This window comes from Mesoplodon mirus, assembly GCF_964341445.2.
Source record: "Mesoplodon mirus genome assembly, chromosome: 2".
NCBI lineage: Eukaryota > Metazoa > Chordata > Mammalia > Artiodactyla > Ziphiidae > Mesoplodon > Mesoplodon mirus.
In genome coordinates this window covers 29,784,462-29,793,720 of record NC_138977.1, presented here as the reverse complement: position 1 = coordinate 29,793,720, position 9,259 = coordinate 29,784,462, and positions in this window count along the sequence as shown.

The window sequence follows — 9,259 nt, the reverse complement described above, 5'->3', positions numbered from 1 at the left end:
GCAAGAGATGATGGTAGCTTGGATTAGGATGAAATGAGCAAGATGAAGAGATGTGAGTGAATTCTGGAGGTTTTAGGAGATATATGATTTAGTCTTGGGATGGATCCAACGCAGGTAATAGGAAGTAAAGTTGTGAAAAATCGCTATTAGATGTAAACCCTCCAGACCAGAATTTCACAATTGCACAGGAACACCAATGCATATATAGGAGAGAACAGAGAGAGCTCTCTTGAAGTATTTTGGCTCACATATGGCATGGACTTCATCAAAATGACACCACTTGCCAAAGAGTAAAACAGAAATATTCTGAAAGTGTGAAACCAGAGTGACAACCAATTAGTCACAAATCACAGCGTGCAGAATAACACAGTCAAAATCTGGGACAATGAAAGGGCACAGCTGAAATATCTCGAGATCCCCTACATCACAGGGTGATTGGGGTCAAGAACGTAGAAAAAGACTGCTAAACTAATCTGTTATCAAGCATGCTTAGTGTCCCCAGCTGTGACTCAGACATAATTAACTTGGAGGCATGCAGCACTCAGATTCTGTACCCTGGTGGACAATCTTTAAGTGTTACTTAACTCTATTATGCTTCTGAATTTTTTAAATAGTGACCTCAATTTGCCTGTGATGTTTTTGGTGCTTCTTTTAGTTTAAAAAAATAAATTTAATTATCACTGGAAACGTTTGCAATTAAATATAGAGATGGTTAAGTAACTCAGATAAATAATACTAATCTTACTCAATATGTTTACTTACTTACTTACTCAAAACAATCTGTGCATGTTAAAATGTGCACCATGTTTGTTAAAAATTTACACAAAAATATAACAAATGTTATAGATTACCATAATACATTCTAATTGCATTATAATGCAATTTATAATGCAATTTAATTATGTTATAGTTCATGTTGCTCTTTTAATTTTAATCAAGAATAAGAGAATTTATATAGCTTTTAATACAGTGTTGTGCAAGAAAATTTAAAATTCACTATTATTTTTTAAATTTTACTTTCAAGAATGATATTTCTGACTATGATTGTTAAGCTTTTAAGCATGCCCCAGGGGTCAGAGTGAGTCCTCAAGGAGGGAGATAGAGAACTCTGAGTTGGGAGTCAGTATATGCAGGAACCCACTGAAGCTTCAGTTGAATCCAGAATAGAATGTGGTGATACAAGCCAGGCTCCAATAGCATCAATACAGCCTATGTATTACATAAGTCAGATCCATTCCTGTTCCACTTGAAGTTCAATCTGTCTTCTCTGGAGGAGGCCAAAATGACAAGCTGATAGTCATAACTTTAGGATCTGTGCAAATTCTACCATATAAACTGGTGGAGTCATTTCATTCTTGGGATCAGGACATATAATCCAACAAAGTTGTGGCTGAAAGCATACATTTCTTTAAGTGGTGCTTGGGAATAATGGTGAGGAGAGCCCATCCTACTTTCACTCTGGTTTCTGGACCCATATTCCAGATTGTTGAGATATAGCATCTTATGATGGCTGTATATTCAATGTATACACCACATCTGGAAATACACCCCAGCCCCTTACAGGATGTGAATCCAGAGTTGGTGCCTTCTTTATATATGTTTAAAAGGTCACTGCAGTATTCTCTCTGACCTGTAATTTCTGGGTAATATGGTATAAAATAGGGCAAACAGATCCATGCTGTGTGCTTAGCATTGGTCCCTGCTAATGACGTGTCAGACATTCAGTAGCTGGGTTAAAACTGGTCACAACGATCTGCTCCCCTGGTCTCCACTACCAGATCCAGCCACAAGTCTATCACCCCAGAATTTCTTGTATATGATCTTCTTCTCTTTCACCTTCCAAGACGGCAGTCATCCTTCCATGTCGTTTGTCACTGTCCAGAATTCTATACATACATTTGCTTTAACAACTTTTCCTTCCACTGGATGCCCAAGTGTGTGGCTCAAGATTCTAGGGAATGGAAGGATTTCAATTCACTATTGCCTTGAGGGCCACCTCGAATTTGGATTGTAATATAGTAGAAGTTCAGCGTTTTTGGTAGAACCACTTTATCTAGCTGATCCATTCTTGATCCAGGCCCAAGATAATTCTTCTACACCAGCAACTCATAGGGGATCTGTCCCTCATCCCCCGTGACACCATAGGGATGAGGTTGAGGAGAGGTGTCAGTGCAGCAAAGAGATATGACACAGACACACACAATTATTTGTATTACTTATTTATACCCTCTACATTTGGTTAGACTCCATCAGTACCTGATTTAGGAGTTGGAATGTCTGACATCTCAAGTTCACAAGGGTCAACTCTGATCCCATAGTCATGCACTGTTCCATTATCAGGTGTACATCATCTACTGGGACCTAGAGGCATGTCAAAAGCTGCTAGGGGCTTCCCTGGTGGCGCAGTGGTTGAGAGTCCACTTGCCGATGCAGGGGACACGGGTTCGTGCCCCGGTCTGGGAAGATCCCACATGCCACGGAGTGGCTGGGCCCATGAGCCATGGCCGCTGAGCCTGCGTGTCCAGAGCCTGTGCTCCACAACAGGAGAGGCCACAACAGTGAGAGGCCCACGTTCTGCAAAAAAAAAAAAAAAAAAAAAAAAAATGCTGCTAGTTTCTGCTATGTAAATTACAACCTTTCTCCAAAACATAGGAGTCTTCACTGTTATTCCCCTATTATTGTTTCCAGAAACTCCACATAACATGCTCATTTACCTTCCGCACCTTTGGGTCTATCAGATAAAAAGACTGAGCTGAAAAACAGCTTTTACCAGAGTCTAGACCTACTGCAGAGCCCTAGCTTGCTCTGGCTCCACTAAAAGTTGGCAGCCTTTGAATTATCTAAAAATAGATTGAATAAGTATTCCAAAAAGAGCTATGCTCTGCTTCAAAATCAAAAAATGCCTACAGAGTGCTGTTCCCTTTACTAGCGTTAGGAGAGGTAAAATGTAATAATTTGTCCTTCCGTTGAAGGAATGTCCTTGCATCTCCAGACAATAGAGCCCTTACAAACTCACCCATGTTACAGGTCCCTGGATCATCACAGGATTTATTTTCTACTCTGTCGCACGTGAATCTTAGCAGGGAAGTGAAAGTACTTGTTTATTTCTAGTCACTGGTTCCCCTTAATGTCATTCATCAATAGAGAATCTGCTCTAGGGAACATCAAGATGACCAAATTTTCTTTGACTTTATTCATTTTTTAAAAATTATTTTTTGGGGCTTCCCTGGTGGTGCAGTGGTTGGGAGTCTGCCTGCCGATGCAGGGGACACGGGTTTGTGCCCCGGTCCGGGAAGATCCCACATGCCGCGGAGTGGTTGGGCCCGTGAGACATGGACGCTGAGCCTGCGCATCTGGAGCCTGTGCTCCGCAATGGGAGAGGCCACAACAGTGAGAGACCCGCATACAGCAAAAAAAAAAAAAAAAAATTATTTTTTGGCTGAGTCAGGTCTTAGTTGCGGCATGCGGGATCTTCTTTACGGCATGTGGGATATTTCGTTGCAGCGTGCAGGCTCTTCGTTGTAGTCCATGGGCTTCTCTCTAGTTGTGGAGTTCAGGTTTTCTCTCTCTAGTTGAGGCATGCAAACTCAGTAGTTGTGGCACATGGGCTTAGTTGCCCCGCAGCATGTAGGATCACAGTTCCCTGACTAGGGATCAAACTCGCATCCCCTGTGTTGAAAGGCGGATTCTTTATCACTGGACCACCAGGGAAGTCCCTGACTCTATTTAAAACTGTGTAAGAAGGTTATCATAGCTCTGGGGCAAGGCACTGAGTGTGTCCTGGTTTGGGTCATCTTTCCTTATGGAGACTGAAAACAGCAGGTCACCAGATCCTTAGCTATATACTATTTCCAGAACTGATTAAATCTTTTCTAATAAATATATCCTACCTCTCACAGCAGCTACGTTTGCTACTACCACTTTATTATGTTTAAGTGGTCCACTGTCTTCTGTATTTTTACAGTGGCCATATTGGTGAATTAAATAAAATGCGATGAGAATTTGTAACACTGCACGCATTAAGACACTAGTCTTTGCCATTCCACGTGGGACATGACACTGATGCTGATAATCTTCTCTATGTAGAGGGGGATGTTTCAGAGACTTCTGTCTGGCTTTTCCTACCATAATGGCTCTCATTCCCTGGACTAAGACACCATTGCAATAGTTCTGCCATCACACCAATTATACATTTAGGGACTATAGAAATAACCACAAGTTTGGTCTGCAGGGCTGTAAGACACCCAGGGGGTGGACTTGTGACAGCATGTCATGGATCACCTAGCTTGCTTTTATCTCTACACCAAGTGGGGAGGGGCCCTGATGGTGTTTTGTGTCAGCTGAACCCCACAGCTTTCAAAAGATCTTGGTTTCTTTTATCCATAAGTATAGTAAATTTAACAAAAAATTAATTGCTTTTAGGGAAGAGTTGGGCTGATATTTATTTTAAATGTTTGTTATGACATTGAAGGGCTCTTCCTCAAGGGAACCTGGCTCCTTTTTAATCAACGAGCTTTAAGTCTGAAAACCAGTTAGATCTGGAAACTGAGAGACTAGGAGTTTCCATTATAGCAGCTGGTATCAGTATTTTGTTCACCTACTCTTGTTTTTTTTGTGCTATAAATTAAGTAATATCTTCATGGGTTGCCAGTGTACTCTGTCCTAGGAACATCATGGTCTATTAAGCACGATCTCAGATCCCTGCAGGTAAGTAAACCCATCTTACATCTGAGGATTTAATGCCACCACTTATTCTCTGCTTTTCCAGGATAGCATTCTACCCTATTTTCCTTCCCATGCCTCCTTCCTCAACACACACAAATCTTCAGAAGAAAGTCAAGTGGCCAATATAATTGTCCTCTGGCCATGGAATATAATCTCACCTGAGAATAATACTCTTGATATTTTTCATAGCCAATCACTCAACACCTACAGATTTCAGTGGAGGGGTGGTCCTCAACTGCAGTTTCTGGGCAAAATGTGGTCTAGGTATATGCTGAAAGGAATATGATATTGGAATTTTCTAAAACTTTTTCAGTATATTGTTTGGAAATTGGAAGAGATGCCAAGTGATGTCTTAAAGGGTATTGAACGTTTTACATTTTAAAAGAGGATTGCAATTTGTATTGTGTTCCTACGAGTTCAGAAATTAAACGTTAGGATGTCATTGTTTTTCTACCAGTACACTTAATTATGAATTAAGTATTTCGTGGTCTCTATGTCACATCAGTAGGAAGTATATAATTAATTATTCCATAATTAAATCGAAATATTGTATCTGTGACAGCTTCAAGGTGCTCTACAGAAGGAAATAAGAACCTGAATAGATAGTCTGCTGCCTAATAAAGAGATCCCAATTGTTATATTTGAATTGCACATCACATAGGTTTGAAAATGGGTCCCAGTGGCAAATGTTTTAAACCCTAGGAAGATGTATGATTCACAGTGTAGTCCACTCATTATATGACTAAGACTGAGAATCACTGGAAAGTAAGGATACTTCACCAGCTGTCACAAATATCACCTCAGCAGAAGAAATTATTAGATATATGCCATTATACTGGAAGTAGAGAAAAACAAGCAGAAAAAAGGAGTTGGTTCAATGGAAAGTAATAATTTTGTACATACTAAGATGCAGCCACAGTGATGGTAGAGTTTTTGAGATGAAAATACCCTAGTTGGTAAACTGGAGACTATGAAGCAGAAGATATTTTCTCTAATAGGAGTTTGTGATAAATATGGTCAAAGAAAAACCAACAGACAAACAAATATCCCAGTGGCCTATAACAACAAAAGTTTATTGCTCACTTACATTTCATGCCTATTCCCAGGTAAAAGGCATTGTGAGCATGGAAGGGATTCACATTCTCAAGTTATCCTTTCACTGGACCCAGCTCTCTATCTGAAGCACTTCACTCAGTAGAGCATGGAGAAAGAGAAAATGTGCCGTGCAAACCACAGATGTTAAAACATCTTCCTGGATTTGATATTCACATTTTGTTGGCTAAAGGCAATAACATATCAAAGTCTGGTTTTAGTAAGGGAAGGGAAAATAAGCACCACCTCCAGAGTAAGGAAGTAGGTATTTATAAACAGTAATAAAATTTACCGCAGTGGACATTGGAACATATTTCATTATTGCCGCTAGAGTGAGGGTCATAGGCTCCCTTAGATATGAAGTTTGTGTCAGTTGCTGTGGCCAATTACTGCAAATATCAGTTGGAAAAATCATGTTTAGAAATGTTTTTCTTACAAGTCAAAGGTAGAAAGTTGCGGATATCAATAAATTAACAGTATCGAATGTCTCTCAGCTCAGGATTTTTTGCATCCTGAGGAGAACTGATAAACATTATAAATTTGGATCCGATTTTATTCTAAAATAACCAACAGGTGAAGCAACAGTGGTCCCCAGGATGAACCCCACCATAAACCAAGATGCTATTTCTCATCTGTAACTTTAGATAAAAACACATATGCTACACACTATTTACAATAGCCAAGACATGGCAACAACCTAAATATCCACCAACACATGAATGGATAAAGAAGATATGGTATATATATATATACAATGGAATTCTACTCAGCTGTAAAAAAGAACAAAATAATGCCGTTTGCAGCAACATGGATGGACCTAGTGATTATCATACATATATGAAGTAAGTCAGACAGAGAAAGACAAATACCATATGATATCTCATATGTGGAGTCTAAAATATGAACTTATCTACATAAGTGAACTTATTTACAAAAGAGAAATAGACTCACAGAAATAGAGAACAAAGTTGTGGTGGAGGGGGTAGGGGAGGGATGGATTGGGAGTTTGGGATTAGCAGATGCAAACTATGATAAACAACAAGGTCCTACTGTATAGCACAGGGAACTATGTTCAATACCTTGTGAAAAACCATAATGGAAAATAAAATGAAAAAAAAAAATATATATATATATATATATATATATTTGTACAACTGAATCACTTTGTGTACAGTAAAAATTAACACATTATAAATCAACCATATTTCAATAAAATATTATTTTTTTAATATGTTACTGGAGCAAAAGTGAAGGAATGAAAAAGTAAATGCAGAAACAAAAAAAGTGATACTAGGTAATCTATTTAAAATAAAATATTATTGAAGATAAACATAAAAGGGATTATGAAAATGATAGTTTATAAACAGATAATCCCTACTGCCAACTCTAATGGACTTGAAAGTCTGATCTGAAAAAAATGTCAGAGGGTCATCTAATTCGTTATTTGTTTTATACCTTCCCATATTAGAGCATGGTTCTTAGGACAACCAAGAATTGCTGACCATCTAAGCAAGTGCTAACTAGATCTGACATCATATCCATCAATAACTTGGGAAGGGAAGTTGTTTCTTCTTAAAGAAACATCAAGAAGTTTGAGCTATTGTGAAGCAGGCCCCCAGGGATGCCATGTCCTTCTACCTTAGGCCAAGAATGGGAAAAAGGGTGGTTGAGATATGATATGACACTTCCTCTGTGGAGCTGACTCCAAACCACCTGTGATTAGTACTGAAGACAGAAAATTACAAATTCTTGGACATCTGAGGTTGGCAGTTTATCATACAAACTTCCAACTTGGGAATAACTGATTAAATGACAACTATAGTGAGTTTGATGTGACTGCCAAGTACACTGATTATTTTGAAGTAAACAGAGAAACAGGGTTCTACCACACAGCTCAGATGAAAACAATTCCCTTGTGAATATGAATGTTTTTGTTCATCAAGCCTCCAGTGTATGATTTGTTTGGGTTTCTGTTGAAAGATCTAAATCAGGTGAAGACTCTGTAACCTTTAACCAATTTAGTCTTCAATGACACCTTCAGAGTCATTGTCACATTGTCATGTGACCCTCTTATAGTCACAAGGGTAGGAAAATTGGGGGTTCTTTATAGGCTTAGTGTTTCTGCACCTTATTGCACCCAGAGAGTCCTTGCACAATGTAGAGTCCAGCTCTCTCACAAATTAAGAGTTGGATTTTCAACCACAGAAATATGTAGGTTGTGCTCTGGATAATAAATAAGTTTTCTAAAACAGAAATGTGTTCTTTGGGAAATAGTTATTATATGAAAATGTGAACTACCCTTTTGTCCTTACCTTCATCCCTCAGTCTAAAGAGGGATGGTCACAGTCAAGGACTTCATCAGGGACATGGCAGTGTTAGTTACAAAGGTCATTCTTCCAATGGCATGAAAAAGAACTCTACCCCCACCCCAATTTTAGTATTTACCTTAAATCCTCAAGGAAATAGATAGCTTTAGATTGAAACAAATTTAAATGTTATATCAAAATGTCTTTATGTGAATCTTATGTAACATACACTATCTTTCAACATAGTTTTTCAATATATGTTCTTCTATACTAGTTATTCATACAAATTTCCAAATCCTGAGTTAAGCACAATATTATAGCAAAATCAAACACCATATCCAATTTTTTTTTTCTGAAGAGGAGGTTGGTGGGGAGGAAGTGATATATTAGGAGCAATCATTCAAGAACTGTTTATGGGGAACAAAATATGTTCCAGATACAGTTCTTGGTAGTTGATATCATTCCTGAAACAAACACCCCTTCCCTCGTGGAGCTAGAAGAATATTTATGCCAGTGTTTGTTGTTCTGTAAGCAAATATGGACTATATTTATTCAATCACATACCTATATATATGCAAATATATTCAAGATACAACTATCAGTGGACTGTGTCAACAAAGTAATACAACTTAGGCAGCAAAAAGAGAAAAAAATTTTTTATTTTGATGAAAGAATATTGAAACTAAATGAAAGTCCCTTTTCACATTATAATTAAGAGTTGCAAGATAGATTGCTATTCACAGAAAGTTAGAAAATATTACTTTAGGGTATACAATTCTAATTTTTATTTAATCATTCTTATCCTCTTCATTTATTTGAAGTAAGGAGTATCCTGCTGTTTTACATTTTCTGTGTATCTATAAAATGTTGGCAAAGGAATGGAGTTCAAAAACAAAATTTCTTTTAAATTCAAAATAGTGATTAGACCAGAAATAATAATAGAAAGCTACTACTAGTATTACTACTACTAAAACAGTATATCAGCCAGAAATGCCTTATGCTAGAGCACAGTGTTTCCCTTCTTCCCTGAAGGGGATGATGAGCATACCACCTTTTAGAGATAGAAGATATGGAGAGAGGGAACTCCACTGAGATAATTCTCATTACTTTCACCACTGCCTGTGTACCATCAATGG